Source organism: Bufo bufo, chromosome 3 (genome assembly GCF_905171765.1).
Source record: "Bufo bufo chromosome 3, aBufBuf1.1, whole genome shotgun sequence".
NCBI classification, from domain to species: Eukaryota; Metazoa; Chordata; class Amphibia; order Anura; family Bufonidae; genus Bufo; species Bufo bufo.
The window spans coordinates 204,717,166-204,736,102 of NC_053391.1; positions in this window are offsets into that span (position 1 = coordinate 204,717,166).

The following is an 18,937-nucleotide window of genomic DNA, read 5'->3' on the forward strand; positions in this document are numbered from 1 at the left end:
TGCCAGGCTGCCCAGAGGCAAGCTGTCCTCTGTTGGAGGTGTATCGTCTGTGTCCTCTGTATCCCCCCAGCCACGCACCAGTGATGGCCATGAGCTGGTCTGGGTGCCACCCTGCTGTGAACATGGTTCCTCCTCCTACTCATCCTCCAGCTCGTCATCCTCCAGAACTGTGCCCTGGCTGGACAATTGTGTACCTGGCGTATGTTGGTGCAGAAACCCATCCTCGGAGCCACTTGTGAATGACTGGCCAGAAACCGTATGAAATAGTCCCTATTCCTCCTCCTCCTGTGCCACATCCTCTTCCATCATCGCCAGAAGCGTTTTTTCAAGGAGGCATAGAAGTGGGATAGTAATGCTGAGAACAGCGTCATCGGCACTAGAAACAGCGCAACAAGGCACACAGGTCTGGCATGGAGGCCCAGTCATTGGTGGGGAAGTGGTGCTGTTCCGCAGAGCGACTCACCCATGCGTGGTGCAGCTAAAACTCCACTATTGCCTGCTGCTGCTTGCACAGTCTGGCTAGCATGTGCAAGGTGGAGTTGGCATATGAGGCGGTGAGCGGGAAGGCCGAACACTGCAGCACTGACAGGTGAGCAGCAGCAGGGTGAGAACGCTGAAAGCGCGCACAGACGGCCCGCACTTTCTGCAGCAGCTCTGACATATTGGGGTAATTTTTCAGGAATTTCTGCACCACCAAATTCAGCACATGCGCCAGGCAAGGGATGTGCGTCAAACCGGCTAGGCCCAGAGCTGCTACGAGATTTCGCCCATTATCGCACACCACCAGGCCGGGCTTGAGGCTCACTGGCACCAACCACTCATCGGTTTGTTATTCCATGCCCGTCCACAGCTCCTGCGCGGTGCAGGGTTTTTCCCCCAAACAGATACGTTTTAAAACTGCCTGCTGTCGTTTACCCCTGGCTGTGCTGAAGTTGGTGGTGAAGGTGTTTTGCTGACCAGATGAGGAGGCCGTAGAGGATGAGGAAGCGGAGTAGGAGGAGGAATCAATAGGAGGGAAAGAGAAACGCAATGCAATCCTCGTGATGGAAGGACATGCGCCAAACTGCTATCCGCCTCAGGCCCAGCCGCCACTGCATTTACCCAGTGTGCTGATAAGGAGATATAACGTCCCTGACCGTGCTTACTAGTCCACGTATCCGTAGTTAGGTGGACCTTGCCACAGATGGCGTTGCGCAGTGCACACCTGATTTTGTCCCCCACTTGGTTGTGCACGGAAGGGGTGGCTCATCTGGAAAAGTAGTGGTGACTGGGCACAATGTACTGTGGGCAGCCACCGCCATCATATTATAAAAACTGTCCGTGTCCACCAGACGGAATGACAGCATTTCAAAGGCCAGGAATTTGGAAATGCTGGCATTCAGGGCCAGGGATCACGGGTGAGTAGAAGGGGTACTTCCTCTTTTGCTCCAGTGTTTGGGAGATAGACAACTCATAGCTTCAATTAGACATTCTGGAGATGCTTGGTGACCGAGGTGGTGGTGTTGCTGCCACATCCTCTGTTTGCGGGGTGGCATATGCCACTGTCACTCCAGAGGGGGATGAAGAGGCCGAGACTGCAGCAGAACAGGAAGCAGGAGAAGCCAGAGACCTTTCTTGGTTTTTGAGGTGTCTACTCCACTGCAGCTTGTGCTTTGCGCTTAGATGCTTGGTCATGCAAGTTGTGCTCAGGTTTAGAACGTTTATGCCTCGCTTCAGGCTCTGATTGCAGAGTGTGCAAACCACTCGTGTCTTGTTGTCAGCACATTGTCTGAAGAAGTGCTAAGCCAGGGAACTCCTTGGAGCTGGCTTTGGTGTGCTCGGTCTCTTGCTGCGGTAGGCAGTAGCAGGCATACTGTCTAGGAAACGGCCACCCCGCTTTTGCACCCTGCTGCCTCTTTTGCTGTGCTGGTGGCTCTGTGCGACCACTGCCTCTTCCTCTGAATTACACAGGTAACTCGAATGACCTTGATTCCATGTGGGGTCGAGGACCTCATCGTCCTCCACATCATCTTCCACCCAGTTTTTGCCCCTGCCCTCCTTATTGATCTGCACACTTTTGAAAGCCCCAGCAGTTGGCACCTGTGTTTCGTCATCATTCGAGACGTGCTGCGGTGGTCCTCCCAGGTACTCATCCTGAAACATAAGTGGTTGGGCATTGGTGCACTCAATCTCTTCCACTTCTGGGGCAGGGCTATGTGGTCGGCCCTGGTAAACCCTGCTAGCAGGGTCATCAAAAAGCAGGAGAGACTGCTGCATGACTTGGGGCTCAGACTGCTTGGCTGATTTGCAATTGGGTTAGGTGAAAGACTGATGGCCATGGGCTGCAGGTGCCAACCCTGATCGTTCAGCAAGGGACTGGGTGGGAGACAATGTGAAGGAACTGGAGGCACTGTTAGACACCCAATCTACTATCGCCTGTACTTGTTCTGGCCTCACCATTCGTAGCGCCGGATTCGGCCCTTCTAAATAACGCTGAAGGTTCTGTTGCCTACTCGCACCTGAGGAAGGTGTTTCACTTGTGCGTGCAGCTGGTACAGAACGACCACATCCTCTCCCTGCAACAGGAGCTCCACCAACACCCGCACCACCACAACCAGGGCCATGTCCCTTATTTGACGCTCTCCTCATTCGTAGCGCAAACCCAACACACTAACAGATGGTTTATGTCAGGCGACAATGTAACCGTCAATAGTCAACAAGTAAGTTCACTGACAGTAAGGCTGTGCCGATGTCATAAAGAGAAAACATTTCTTGAGGTAACACAACTGTGTGACAGGCGAATTTTATACAATTACTTCATGGTCACAAAAAATGTGTATTTGTCAACCTACAATGTAACAGCAGTATTGACTAGTTGTATTGGACTGTCAGAAATGTAGCTAAAGCCGCAAATGTAGTATCTAGCACAAAATGGGGGTGTTTTTTTAAACCACAATATAACAGCAGTATTTATTGCTTGTATTGGACTGTCAGAAATGTAGCAAAAGCCGCAAATGTAGTATCTAGCACAAAAAGTGTGTTTTTTTCAAACCACAATATAAAAGCAGCATTTAACGGCTGTGTTGGACTGTCAGAAATGCAGCAAAGGCCTCAAATGTAGTATCTAGCACAAAATGAGTGTTTTTTTTCAAACAAAAATATAACAACAGTGTTTAACGCTTGTATTGGACTGTCAAAAATGCAGCAAAGGCCGCAAATGTAGTATGTAGCACAAAAAGGGAGTTTATTTAAAACCACAATATACCAGCAGTATTTAACGGTTGTATTGGACTGTCAGAAATGCAGCAAAGGCCGCAAATGTACAGTCGTGGCCAAAAGTTTTGAGAATTACATAAATATTGGAAAACTGCTTAAATTTTTATAATAGCAATTTGCATATACTCCAGAATGTTATGAAGAGTGATCAGATGAATTGCATAGTCCTTCTTTGCCATGAAAATTAACTTAATCCCCAAAAAAACTTTCCACTGCATTTCATTGCTGTCATTAAAGAACCTGCTGAGATCATTTCAGTAATCGTCTTGTTAACTCAGGTGAGAATGTTGACGAGCACAAGGCTGGAGATCATTATGTCAGGCTGATTGGGTTAAAATGGCAGACTTGACATGTTAAAAGGAGGGTGATGCTTGAAATCATTGTTCTTCCATTGTTAACCATGGTGACCTGCAAAGAAACGCGTGCAGCCATCATTGCATTGCATAAAAATGGCTTCACAGGCAAGGATATTGTGGCTACTAAGATTGCACCTCAATCAACAATTTATAGGATCATCAAGAATGGCAGCAGGCAGGTGTGAGCGCATCTGCACGCACAGTGAGGCGAAGACTTTTGGAAGATGGCCTGGTGTCAAGAAGGGCAGCAAAGAAGCCACTTCTCTCCAAAAAAAAACATCAGGGACAGTTTGATCTTCTGCAGAAAGTTTGGTGAATGGACTGCTGAGGACTGAGGCAAAGTCATATTCTCCGATGAAGCCTCTTTCCGATTGTTTGGGGTATCTGGAAAAAGGCTTGTCCGGAGAAGAAAAGGTGAGCGCTACCATAAGTCCTGTGTCATGCCAACAGTAAAGCATCCTGACCATTCATGTGTGGGGTTGCTTCTCATCCAAGGGAGTGGGCTCACTCACAATTTTGCCCAAAAACCCAGCCATGAATAAAGAATGGTACCAAAACACCCTCCAACAGCAACTTCTTCCAACAATCCAACAACAGTTTGGTGAAGAACAATGCATTTTCCAGCACGATGGAGCAAAAGTGATAACTAAGTGGCTCGGGGACCAAAACGTTGACATTTTGTGTCCATGGCCTGGAAACTCCCCAGATCTTAATCCCATTGAGAACTTGTGGTCAATCCTCAACAGGCGGGTGGACAAACAAAAACCCACTAATTCTGACAAACTCTAAGAAGTGATTATGAAAGAATGGGTTGCTATCAGTCAGGAATTGTACCAGAAGTTGATTGAGAGCATGCCCAGTCGAATTGCAGAGGTCCTGAAAAAGAAGGGCCAACACTGCAAATACTGACTTTTTGCATAAATATCATGTAATTGTCGATAAAAGCCTTTGAAACGTATGAAGTGCGTGTAATTATATTTCACTACATCACAGAAACAACTGAAACAAAGATCTAAAAGCAGTTTAGCAGCAAACTTTGTGAAAACTAATATTTGTGTCATTCTCAAAACTTTTGGCCACGACTGTACTATCTAGCATAAAATGGGTGTTTTTTTCAAACAAAAATATAACAGCTGTATTTATCGCTTGTATTGGACTGTCAGAAATGCATCGCAGGCCGCAAAGGTACTTTATGGGAAAAAAAATATGATTTTTTTTCACCCACAGTGAAACAGATGGATTTACTGATTTTATTTCACTATCAGATTTGCAGTGCAGGCCGCAAAGGTACTTTATGGCCAAAAAAAAGTGTTTTATTTATCCTCAATGTCCCAGTTGTAGTCACTGATTATATTTCACTATCAGATTTGCATTGCAGGCCGCAAAGGTACTTCCTGGCAAAAAAAAATATTGTTTTTTTCACCCACAGTAAAACAGATGGATTTACTGATTCTATTTCACTATCAGATTTGCAGTGCAGGCCGCAAAGGTACTTTATGAAAAAAAAAATATGATTGTTTTCACCCACATTTAATAGATGGAATTAATAGATGGAATTAGCACAAAAAATAAATAAATTATTTGTCCCAATCTAACAGATGGGTTTACTGAATTGATTAGACTCACATATGCAGCACAGGGGTACTTTACAGAAAAAAAAAAACCTCACAGATGGATTACCTATATTATTTTCCCTTCCCCTGGCACATATGCAGTGCAGGTGCACTTAAAAAATTGGTATATGTTGCCCACTGAACTAAAAGAACAGGATTAAATTATTGTGCCTGGCACATATGCAGTGCTGGTCCACTGAACTTGCACAAAATGGCCGCCGACGCCCACCTAACTAACAGACGGATAATTCTTATTTTTCTGTGTCACTGGGCTCAGGGCAGGGTACAAAAATGTTGCATTGCACCCACAAAAAAAATTGCAGTAGATCGCAGAGATAACAACAAGTTCTGATATAACATAAATTCTTTCCTATTCTCTCCCTCATAGCAGCAGCATCCTATCCCTACACTATTAAGAGCAGAGTGACATGCGGTGCTATGTGACTCCAGCTTATATAGAGGCTGGGTCACATGCTGCACTGGCAAATCACAGCCATGCCATTAGTAGGCATGGCTGTGATGGCTTCTAAGGGCACACGAGTTAAGCGCTTGTTGATTGGCTGCCCTGCAGCCTTTCAAAAAGTGGCATTAAATCGCAGAACACCAAACTTGAACCCGAACTTTTACTGAAATGTTCGGGTACGGGGTCAAAAAATACAAAAGTTCGATACGAACACGAACTTTACAGTTCGGGTTCGGTCAACCCTACCAACCACTTATGTTTCAGGATGTAGACATGGTAGGACCACCGCAGCACGTCTCTGATGATGATGATGAAACACAAGTGCCAACTGCTGCGGCTTTCTGCCGTGTGCAGACATGCAAGGAGGGCAGGGGTGAAGAGTGGGTGGCAGATGATGTGGAGGATGATAAGGTCCTAGACCCCACATGATATCAAGGTCATTGGAGTGACGTGTGCAGTTTGGAGGAAGAGGTGGTGGTCACACAGCGCCAGCCGCACAGCAAAAGGGAGCAGGGTGCAAAAGCAAAGTGACTGTCCCCTAGCCAGTATGTCTGATACTGCCTACCGCACCCAGAGACTGAGCATGCCGAAACCAGCTCCAAGGAGTTCCCTGGCGTAGCATTTCTTTAGACAATGTGCTGACGATAAGACGAAAGTATTTTGCACGCTGTGCAATCAGAGCCTGAAGCGAGGCATAAATGTTCTAAACCTGAGCACCACCTGCATCTAAATGCAAAGCATGAGCTACAGTGGAGTACACACCTGAAAAACAACAAAAGATCCCAGGCTCCTCTTTATCCCTTTTCTGCTACAGTCTCAGCCTCTTCCTCCCCCTATGGACTGACAGTGGCAACTGCCACCCCGCAAACAGAGGATGTGACAGCAACACCACCACCTCCACCACCGTCACCCAGCATATCCACACTGTCCCATGGAAGTGTTCAGCTGTCCATCCCCCAAACACTGGAGAGAAAGAAGAAGTACTCCCCTACCAACTCGTGATCCCTGGCCCTGAATGCCAGCATTTCGAAATTCCTGGCCTTTGAAATGCTGTCATTCCATCTGGTGGAGACAGAGACTTTTAGAAACCTTATGTGTCACGGCCACGGTTTTGGCCGTGACTCCTTGGGAGCCGCATACAGTTGCCCGCGGTTGGGTTGTTGTTTCAACCGCAGCTTGAGGCTTGATATTGTTTGCCTCAGGTGCGGTTGCCGCGGACAACAGGTATGTGTGCGGTCCCTTTGGAGTTTGTGTGCGTGTATGTATGCACTGTTGTTAGTCTGTGTGCACTCTGTGTATTGTGTGGTGTGCACGGACACCTTTCCTGCACTGTGGTTGCCCGTGGCAACGTTTGGTGATGTGTACATGTGGTGGCAGTGTCCCGGCCTTGGGGCTGACTCCGAGGATACGGTAGCCACCCATGTCGTTGCCTGCGGCAACAACCACAGTGTGTTTGTTGTGTTGGACACTTTCCCATTAAGTTGGTGTTTTCCCTTTCCTGTGGTGCTGGAAGGGTTAACTCCCTTCCCAGTGTGTGTGATGTCACTGGGTGTGTCTGACCGTTGGGTGTGGCCTCTTAGGCCGTAAAGCCTCTCACTTTGGCATGGCTCAGTAGGTTGCTTCAGTCATGCTTTGCTGTTGCAGCCTCCTGTGATTTCCATCTTCTTGTAAGGGCCACCCTTCCGGTCATAAGTTCTAATACCGTGATGTGTTGTTGATGTCTTGTGTCTTTGGTTTTTGTGCAGCTATGGATGTCCTGGTCCCTGTGTGTCTTCATGTGTGTGCTGTTTACCTTTGTCTGTGTGGACAGCCTTTCCTAAGCATGGGTTCCAGTCAGCAAGGCTGAGACAGGTTTGGTTGGAACTGTTTGGTTCACCTGTCTTATCCATAGTCATGTTTATGTACCCCCCTTCTTCATGCTGCTTGCCCAGTGAGACTCCTGCTCCTCCGTGCCTAGGAGGAGTGGGTTGTCTTACCTTGCTCCTTAGCCCAGGGACCGGTCGGAGGGTAAGTCAGGGATCCGAGGTTCCTGCGCATGGGTCCTTTTACCATCAAGGTCGGCCCATGCAGGTAGGAGACAGGGTCAGCGTTAGGGACGCAACAGGAGGTGACCTGCTCCCTGATTCTGTGTTCCTGGCGAGTAGCGACTGGAAATCTTCCTTCACCGCACGCCTGAGGATTTCCGAGTGGGCCTCCATGCAGGACGTGTGTAGTGCAGTGTTGTGCTATTTACAGTACTCCTCCAACATGGCCAGTGCGATGACACAGTCCTCAGCGTTACTATACCACTTCTATGTCTCCTTCAAAAAACACTTCGGGCGATGATGGAAGAGGATGTGGCACAGGAGGAAGAGGATGAGGAAGAGGGATCATTTCCACGGTTATCAGGCCATCATTCAAAAGTGGCTCGGAGGGTGGGTTCCTGCACCAACAGAAGCCAGGAACACAACTTTCCTACCAGGGCACAGTTCTGCAGCATGATGAGGATGATGATGAGGAGTAACCGTGTTCACAGCAGGGTGGCACCCAAAGCAGCTTATGGGCATCAATAGAGCATAGCTGAGGGATACAATGGACACAGACTATACACCTCCCACAGAGGACAGCTTGGCACACACGACCGCCAGGTTGCCAACATTCTAACCAGTGCTGATTACTGGGTGGACACCCTGCTGGATCCCCGCTACAAGGACAACTTGCTGTCCTTAATTCTGTCACTGGAGCGTGATCGGAAGATGCACGAGTACAAGCGCACACTGGTAGACATGCTGCTGATGGCATTCACACCTGACAGCGCGGGCTCAGTGGAAGCACAAGGTGAAGGCAGAGGAGGAGGAGGAGGAAGAACTCGCCAACACAGCTGGGGCACTGCCTGCACTTTAGAAAGGAGGGTTAGCATGGCCGAAATGTGGAAAAGCTTTGTCAGCACGTCACAACAACCAGCACCACCAGCTGATACGGAACGTCTTAGCAGGAGGCAGCATTTCAGTCACATGATGGAAACAGTACGTGTGCACATGCCTACACGTACTGACTAATGAGTCTGTCCCATTCAACTTCTGGGTCTCCAAATTGGGCACATGGCATGAGCTTGCCCTTTACGCCTTGGAGGAGCTGGCCTGCCCTGCAGCATGCATTGTCCGAACCTGTTAAGCACGGCAGGGGGTGTCATCACAGACAAGCGCAGCCTCCTTTCCACAGCCATCGTGGACAAGCTCACGTTCATTAAAATGAACCAGGCATGGATCCCACAGGACTTGTCCGTACCTTGTGCTGACTAGACAAGTATACCGGCCACACCCAGCCACTGTTATACTCCAGCGCACTTTCTCTTTTCTATTTTATAATGTTTTGGGGTCTTCCCAAATTTATAAAAATAAAAATAAATAACAAATAAAGGAAAAAAATAAACAACAAATACAGTGTTGGCTACCTCCTCCTCCTCCACCGCCGCTTCCACCTACACCGCCACGTCCACCGCCTCCTCAACCTCCTACTCCACTTTGACCTCCGCCTCCTAGTTCAATATTATATATTTTTTTTTCTATTCTAAGTTATTTTAAGTCATTTCTCTATCCCTATTTGTTTGCAGGGCAACTGCCCTGCTCTTACCCCCATTTTGCTTCCTTTTTGCAGCCCTCTAGCCCTTACTACGACTATTTTCCGGAACCCGAACTTTTACCCGAAGTACGGCCGAACCCGAACATCCACGGGTCCGCTCATCCCAATTTGTCAGTTTTAAACCTCATCTGCCACTTCTCTGCCCAAGCTTCCAATCTATAGAGATCCATCTGTAGCAGTATACTGTCCTCTTCCATGTTAATTACTTTACATAGTTGTCATGGACATACCGAGACAAAAGGATGTTCCCGTGACAGGTGGCAGGAGATCTGTGAGACTGGTTTGATCTGACATGTTTTACTTTTTGATCAAATGACGTCTGTGTTCTTTCTGGTGCTTGCCACACCTTCTTTCCCCAGGTGTGGCTATTGTGGTCATTTAACCTTCTCTATTTATTGTTGTTTCTCCCACTATGCTATGTGGTTTATAGCTTCTGTTGGACTTATGGTTAGCTTGTGTTTGGTTCTCAGCTGAGTTCCTGGTGCTACCATAGCTACATTGAAGATAAGTGTTTCCTTTCCTTTTTGTATTTTGTTTATATATATGCATGTGTTGCCTTTCCCTGTTGTTTGTCATTAGGCCCCTGAAGGAGACTCCTGTTAGTCCTTCCCTTTGTAAGCACAGGTAGACTCAGTCCTGACATTAGTTCCAGGATCCTATAGGGTGAGATAGGATTCTAGGTATCCGGTGTAGTCTGTCAGGATTGGAGTTAGGGTTTTCTCTAGGAGGTGTCCATCTTCCTTCCCTAGTTTTCAGGCCTTATTCTGGTATCCCCTTTACCTCCCCCACTCCAAACATTCTTACTCAAGCATTGACTCACCCCAGTATTCAAAGGTAGCATCTCTTAGAAAACCTTTAAACAGTTTTCCTACGACAGATGTTAAACTTACCGGCCTATAGTTTCTCGGCTCAGTTTTTTTAACTCTTTTTGAATATTGGCTCCACATTTGCTAAGCGCCAATCCTGTGGAACAATCCCTGTCATTATAGAGTCCTTAAATATCAGAAAAAAGGGTCTGTCTATGATTATGACATTACTTAATATAGTAACAAAGACATGCAGGAGCTATATGATATTGTAGTACAAATCTACCTGACAACTACCACATGAGGCAAAAGATAAAGTAGACCCTGAAATGTCCATGTCATGATATTTCATTATCATGTGAGGTCCATATGCTGGTTCATTTCCTGTTAACTTGTACAAGGAGGGTTCCAGTTTTATATACAACTTTAAAACCCTGCAAAGTCATAACATTAAATGATACAATTCTTGCCATTTGAACTAACTACAAGGGGAAGGAGGAGCAGGAAGATCTCAGAAGCTGCATACTATTCTGTTATTAGCTTGAAGTATACTGTAACTGTATACCTGGACATGGCATGGACTCTACCTGGACATGGCATTCAAAATTGTATCAGTTAACTCTATGCTAATACTCTATACTCTATGCTAAAAGGATGTATTGTTCAAGCTGATGTAAATGGCTGTATGAGTCACAAGACCAAATCACCTCCTGTGGCGAACATAAGCATCCGGAAACAGGGTAGTAGGCACAGGGAGATAGTGGACAAGTGAGGTGGGCAGAGGCAGTGTTGGACTGAAGTCCCTTTGACTCACCGGAGGAAATGATTCTGAGAACCCATTCTCTGTTTATATAGCACCTTAAGGGACCTGTTTTATTAGGGTCCATTATTGTCTGAACTTGGGCCTACCGGAGGGACAGTCCAACCTTGGGCACAGGTTAGGTGCATTGGATTGTTATTTTCATGTTAGAAGATGCATTACTGCATCAGACCATGTATTTTAAAGAAACTTCACTACAAAAATTTCATTGAGATATTTAAAGTATAGTTCAAAGGCATTTCACCACAAACAGTGCATTGTTATATCCATGTTAGTGGACACGTTACTGCATCAGACTGTGTGTTTCATAGACCTTTTTAGTATAAAAATGTAATGGGGTTTTCCTAGTATCTGATCGATGGTGTTTTGACACCTGGGACCCCTGACGATCAGCTGTTTGAGAATGCAACAGCGCTTTTTTGAGCATCACTGCCTTCTCTTTGCTTTTTCTAGGCCAAATAACACGTTAATATGTCACAAGTGAATGGGGCTGAGTTGCGAAACCAAGCACTGTAGAGCTCTGTGCTTGGTAAGCTACGAGAAAAAAATGGTGCTCATAGGACAGCCGCTGCCTTCTCAAAACAGCTGATTGGTGGGGGGGTCCTGGTTGTCAGACCCCAACCGATCAGATACTGATGATATCCAGAGGATAGGTCATCAGTAAACAAAATCTCAGAAAACCCTTTTAATTGTTGAACCAGTGATATTAAATTTATAGTTTAAAAGAAATTTCACCACAAACAGTGCTTTGTTATTTTTGTGTTAGCGGACACGTTACTCCATTAAACCTTATGTTTCATATGCAACTTAGTACAAAAATGTTATTGTTGAAACAGTAATTAAAATACATTTCGCAGCAAAAACTGCATTATTCTCAAAGTCAACTGTCAATACCAATGAGCAGTGTGTTTATAGAACGTGATGGGCATTTAATTCAGCCCCTGTCTTTAAATGTCAGAAAAGACACTTGCAATTTTGTCATATTTTAATTTTTTATTAATAAGTATTTAGAATAAACAGTGCACTTTTCATTTATAGGAAACTTGTGACATATAGGCTTTATAATAAAATGTCTGGAAAACAGAAGAATGTAAAAGAAATACCCATCTGTCGTCCTCCCAGTAAAAAACAGCCAAAACTAATAATAAAGTACACCACTAGGATGCCATAAAAACTGACAAATATGCTCAAAGAACAATTAAATACTCAAAAGATGTGAACACCCCAGGGATGCAGCTACCCCAACACATGTTTCAGCAACAACTTTGTCTGGGGGGAGAGTTATCCCTGTGATTCATGATATTTAAAACCAGTGGACACCAACAGTAGGTCATTAAAGTTAATTGCCTAATTACCTACAGACTATTTTTGGTGTCATAAGAAGCACCTCTGCATCCATCTCCCAAGCGTGGCTCCAGGATCCATATGGAACTTCATCTAGGACACATGATAGCTAGTCAAGTGACCAGCTGCACAACTCAGTTTTTAAGGGTACAGGAGATGCATCTGGAGATACATATGACCCATGCCCACATACAGTATGTACTGCTGGATAGTAGTGGACAGTACATGTCTTTCACCATTTCACGGCCCACTGGGTCAATGCATTTTGTGGCAGCACTGCAGCAACAAGACCAGGCTCTATTTACATCTCCACATTTGTGTCGCTTATCCACCTGCTCCATGTCTTCCTCAATGGACATCCTACCATTCCCAACAGAATCAGGGCAGAGCATCACTCCCTCTCCCCCTTTCTCCTACCATATGTGTAAAGTGAAGCGTTGCTATGCCATGTTAGAGCTGAGTCTGAGCAGACTAGGTGATAGTAGCCACACAGCTGATCACTTGCTGGCTGTCTCCCACCAACTTAGTGCAGGGTGTTCAGCAACAATGGCAGGAACATTGTGGCAGCACCGCATTTGAGGGAATTAACACATCATTCCTTCATGGAGCAAATGATAAAATTAGGCATGAAATACTTAAAATAAAAAGTATAGTGGCTTGCACGGGCTGCTGGCCATGTTATGTCTCTACAAACCCCCTCCTGGACCTTGCACTGCTTGATCCAGAACATTCCAACTTGCTAGAATTCTACCTTGCATAAACTAGATTATCTTTATGAGCAGCAAAAATTGGGGAATGGTTTTGTCATGCACCAGACCACTTCAGCAGGAAGCATGTATTATTTTGAGGTCAGGCCGTGGCAGCTCATTAGAGACATGTCTCACGTACTGAGGCCCATCAAAGAGGCCACCAGATTTGTCAGTAGGGACAACTGCAGCACCAAGAATATCATCTGCCTAATATTTATCTTAGAGCAGATGCTTAAGCTGTTGCAACAAGGGTCTGCGGAAGAACAGTTTCTGGATGAAGGAAGTTTAATAGAGGGGATAACGATGAAGAGCTACCACTGGAGAAGGAGTAGTAACAGGAACAGGAGGTGTCACTTGTGCAGGAGGATAAGGATGATGATGATGACACTAGCCATGATGATCAATAATCTGAGTGGGAATGGAACTGGGAAGAACTAGCTCCTCTGGCACGGTGGCCAGAATTTTCAAGCTGTATGCTTGCTCGTTTGCTTGTGTAATGACAGGTGTATCCTTACCATCAAGCATCTGATGATTACTGCATAGACATGCTTTTAGAATCTTGCTATCCAAGTCAAATGGGGGAATCAGGATACTCTGTGTACATGGCTTGCTTCAGATTTCAGTGAGCAGATATCTTCGGCAAAAACGGCAACAGCCAGTTCAGTATCATCAACATGATGGAGCAGTTTTTCAATGTGTCACGTCTAGCTAAAGCAAATCATCAAATAGAGATGGACTGCCTGAAAAATCAGGTACTGTCCTATTTGAATCTGTGAGCTTTCTCCAGTGCATACTGTGTTCCCTCACCCCATGGACTTCTGGGCAGGCAGATTGGGACAGTGGCTTGAACTGGCCCAGTTTGCTCTCTGTACTGTCTAATGCAGCCTCCAATGTAATCTCAGAGAGGGTTTTCAGCTTGGTAGGTGGCATCATCAAACCCACGTGAACAAACATGTCCTACAAACCATTGCTTTTGTCAGAATGAACAAAACATGGATGTGTGAGTATTTTTACACACCTTTGGCTGAAGCTGATGAATAGATCTGCCATTGCTGAAGGTACCCTATCATGCCACTGACTTTGTTTTCCTGCCTATCATTATGTTCTGTACTGTATGGCTGCTGCTTCCGCCATTTCTGCAGCTCCTGCTTCCTGCTGCTAATCCCCCTTCTGGTACTTCTATTACTCCTGCTGCCACTACCATTACCACTACACAGCCGCCACCACTATTACTACTATTTCTATCCATATCTGTAGTCTGCTTGTCCTCAGGAAACTGTTTGCAGGCTTTTTTGTGCATCATCTTTAGAAGAGGCTTTTTTCTGGGACAACAGCCATGCAGACCAATTTGATTCAGTATGGTCTAAGCAGTGACAGGCTGACCCTCAACCCCTTTAACCTCAGCAATGCTGGCAGCACTTATATGTCTATTATGAAAAGGCAACCTCTGGATATGACGCTGAGCACATGCACTCAACTTCTGTGGTCGACCATGGCAAGGCCTGTTCTGAGTTACCAAATTTTTGTTTATATGTTTTAACTATTGAAACTATTTGCATATCTTTGCTAGAAAACTCCACAATGTGATGGTACATCAGTATTCTCTGTATTGCGACAATTAATGATTGGATGCTCTAAAGGGGCTGACCTTATGAAATTATGCAATTTTTAATGAAATTATTAAGCAAAATAATGCCATGAATTTTCAACTCATTGACCTAGGGCTGTTAAAATCTATATTGCTGTGTGAAAATGGTCTTTGTCAATATTTAATTTTTTTAATAACTAGATTGAAACATTATTCATTTTTCTCTTTATGGAAGCATTAAGCTTAATGAAATCCACAAAAAGAAATATCTTTATATTTTAATACAATGTGTAATTAGCAATATTGTAATTAGTTCTATTCCTATGGAAATTAATCCCCGTTATGTAATAAAATGGAAGAAAAAGACTGGCAGTGAGTACTGTAGATTTATTATCACTCTAAGAAATTGGCTGTCAGTAGCATACACATATATCATAGGGTCCTAACGCAAACCATAATATATATTTTTTATTAAGTGGAACAATTTTTTAACCCCTTAGTGACCAATCTGTTTTGGGCCTTGCTGACCAAGAGTTTTTCTTCCTTTTTTCATCGGCGCTTTCCAAGAGCTATAACTTTTTTATTTTTCCATCTATATAGCTTTATGAGGGCTTGATTTTTGCAGGACAAGTTGTAGTTTTTAATGGCACCATTTTGGGATACACATAACTTTCTGATTAACTTTTATTAAGTCTTTCTGGGAGGGAGATGGGAAAAACTGCAATACTGCCACTGCGTTTTTACATTATAAAATTTACGGAGTTAATTTTTTTGGTATAAATATCATAATATATTTAGTCTCTGGGTCAGCACGATTACAGTGATACCAAATACATATAGTTTTCTTTTATGTTTTACTACTTTTTTGCAATAAAACCCCCTTTTTTAAAGAAAAAAATGTTTTTGCATTGCCGCTTTTTCTTTCTATAGAGTTGTGTGAGGGCTTGACTTTTGCGGGACGACTTGTATTTTTAATTGGTATCATTTTGTAAATGATGCTTTTTTTATTTCTTGTTATTGCGTTTTTTCGGTGGCAACTAAGAATAAATGAGCAATACTGTCATTTTTTTTTTTTACAGCATTCACCGTGGGGGGAAATTTAAATTATATTTATGTTGTCTGGGTTGTTATGGACGTGTCGATACCAAACATATGGAGGAGATTTATTTTGTGGGTCTTTTTTTATTGAAAAGCGTATTTTCAATGGGAAAGAAAGCATAATTTTTTTATGGGATTTTTTTATTGAATAAATGTTTTTTTTTACCACTTAATAGTCCCACAAGGGGACTATAACAGACAGCTTTTTGATTGATTTTAAAATGCAATGCACTATCCCTATAGTGCATTTCATTTTAATGTCAGTAAAGGTACCGTATCATGCCACTGACTTTGTTTTCCTGCCTATCATTATGTTCTGTACAGACTGCTGGAAATTACTCAAGGCTGGTCTGGGGCCCACATAAGACCCCTGCCAGCCTTCACACACATCAGCATCCTAGGATCGCGTTTGCGGGGTGCAGGTGGGAGACAGAGGGAGTCCGCAGCATGTAAAGTGTTAAACAGCCCGGATCAGCACTCCTGCCGGTCCAGGCTGTTAGAACAGGGCTGCAGCTTCCACGTAAAAAAGCGATGGCCCAGCCTAAGGCCCCTTAGTGACCACTGTAAAAAGGTGTATGGGTGGTCACTAAGGGGTTCATAGAAAAAAAAAGTTGTGCTCCACTTCATGCACTTCTAAGGTGCTTTAAAAGTAGGGAACTCATTCTGAAAACCATTTTTCGAAATGTATTTACACCAGACATAAATACACTGATAATTCTTCCACATTCAGCTCTGTGTCTCCTGCTTCCTTTCACATACTGTCAGGTCCATAAATATTGGGACATGAACACAATTCTAACATTTTTAGCCCTATATACTACCACAATGGATTTGAAATGAAAGAAACAAGATGTGCTTTAACTGCAGACTGTCAGCTTTAATTTTTGGGTATTTACATCCAAATCAGGTGAACGGTGCAGGAATTACAACAGTTTGCATACGTGCCTCCCACTTGTTAACCACTTGCCGCAACTGTAACGCCGAAAGGCGTCATCGCGGCGGCTCCCCCAGGCTACGCTAACGCCGATTGGCGTCATCTCGCGTGAGCCGAGATTTCCTGTGAACGCGCGCACACAGGCGCGCGCGCTCACAGGAACGGAAGGTAAGAGAGTGGATCTCCAGCCTGCCAGCGGCGATCGTTCGCTGGCAGGCTGGAGATGTGTTTTTTTTAACCCCTAACAGGTATATTAGACGCTGTTTTGATAACAGCGTCTAATATACCTGCTACCTGGTCCTCTGGTGGTCCCCTTTGTTTGGATCGACCACCAGAGGACACAGGTAGCTCAGTAATATGTTGCACCAAGCACCACTACACTACACCCCCCACCTGTCACTTATTAACCCCTTATTCACCCTTGATCACCCCTGATCACCCCAAATAGACTCCCTGATCACCCCCTTGTCATTGATTACCCCCCTGTCATTGATCACTCCCCTGTAAAGCTCCATTCAGATGTCGGCATGATTTTTACGGATCCACTGATAGATGGATCGGATCCGCAAAACGCATACGGACGTCTGAATGGAGCCTTACAGGGGCATGATCAATGACTGTGGTGATCACCCCATATAGACTCCCTGATCACCCCCCTGTCATTGATTACCCCCCTGTCATTGATTACCCCCTGTAAAGCTCCATTCAGATGTCCGCATGATTTTTACGGATCCACTGATAGATGGATCGGATCCGCAAAACGCATACGGACGTCTGAATGGAGCCTTACAGGGGCGTGATCAATGACTGTGGTGATCACCCCATATAGACTCCCTGATCACCCCCCTGTCATTGATTACCCCCCTGTCATTGATCACCCCCTGTAAAGCTCCGTTCAGACGTCCGCATGATTTTTACGGATCCACTGATAGATGGATCGGATCCGCAAAACACATACAGGCGTCTCCCTGGAGCCTTCCAGGGGGGGTGATCACCCAATATAGACTCCCTGATCACCCCCCCTGTCATTGATCACCCCCCCTGTCATTGATCACCCCCCCTGTCATTGACCCCCCCCCCCCCCCTGTCAGGCTGCATTCAGATGTCCGTATGATTTTTACGGATACATGGATCGGATCCGCAAAACACATACGGACATCTGAATGGAGCATTATAGGGGGGGTGATCAATGACAGGGGGGTGATCACCCCATATAGACTCCCTGATCACCCCCCTGTCATTGATCACCCCCTGTCATTGATCACCCCCCTGTCATTGATCACCCCCCTGTCATTAATCACCCGTCTGTCCTTACATTTTCACCCCTCTGTCCATTCAGACATTTTTTTGGCCCAAGTTAGCGGAAATTATTATTTTTTTCTTACAAAGTCTCATATTCCACTAACTTGTGTCAAAAAATTAAATCTCACATGAACTCACCATACCCCTCACAGAATCCAAATGCGTAAAAATTTTTAGACATTTATATTCCAGACTTCTTCTCACGCTTTAGGGCCCCTAGAATGCCAGGGCAGTATAAATACCCCACATGTGACCCCATTTCGGAAAGAAGACACCCCCAGGTATTCCGTGAGGGGCATATTAAGTCCATGAAAGATTGAAATTTTTGTCCCAAGTTAGCGGAAAGGGAGACTTTGTGATAAAAAAATAAATAAAATCAATTTCCGCTAACTTGTGCCAAAAAAAAAAAAAATTCTATGAACTCGCCATGCCCCTCATTGAATACCTTGGGGTGTCTTCTTTCCAAAATGGGGTCACATGTGGGGTATTTATACTGCCCTGGCAATTTAGGGACCCCAAAGCGTGAGAAGAAGTCTGGGATCCAAATGTCTAAAAATGCCCTCATAAAAGGAATGTGGGCCCCTTTGCGCATCTAGGCTGCAAAAAAGTGTCACACATCTGGTATCGCCGTACTCAGGAGAAGTTGGGCAATGTGTTTTGGGGTGTCATTTTACATATACCCATGCTGGGTGAGATAAATATCTTGGTCAAATGCCAACTTTGTATAAAGAAATGGGAAAAGTTGTCTTTTGCCGAGATATTTCTCTCACCCAGCATGAGTATATGTAAAAATACACCCCAAAACACATTGCCCAACTTCTTCTGAATACGGCGATACCACATGTGTGACACTTTTTTGCAGCCTAGGTGGGCAAAGGTGCCCACATTCCAAAGAGCACCTTTAGGATTTCACAGGTCATTTACCTACTTACCACACATTAGGGCCCCTGGAAAATGCCAGGGCAGTATAACTACCCCACAAGTGACC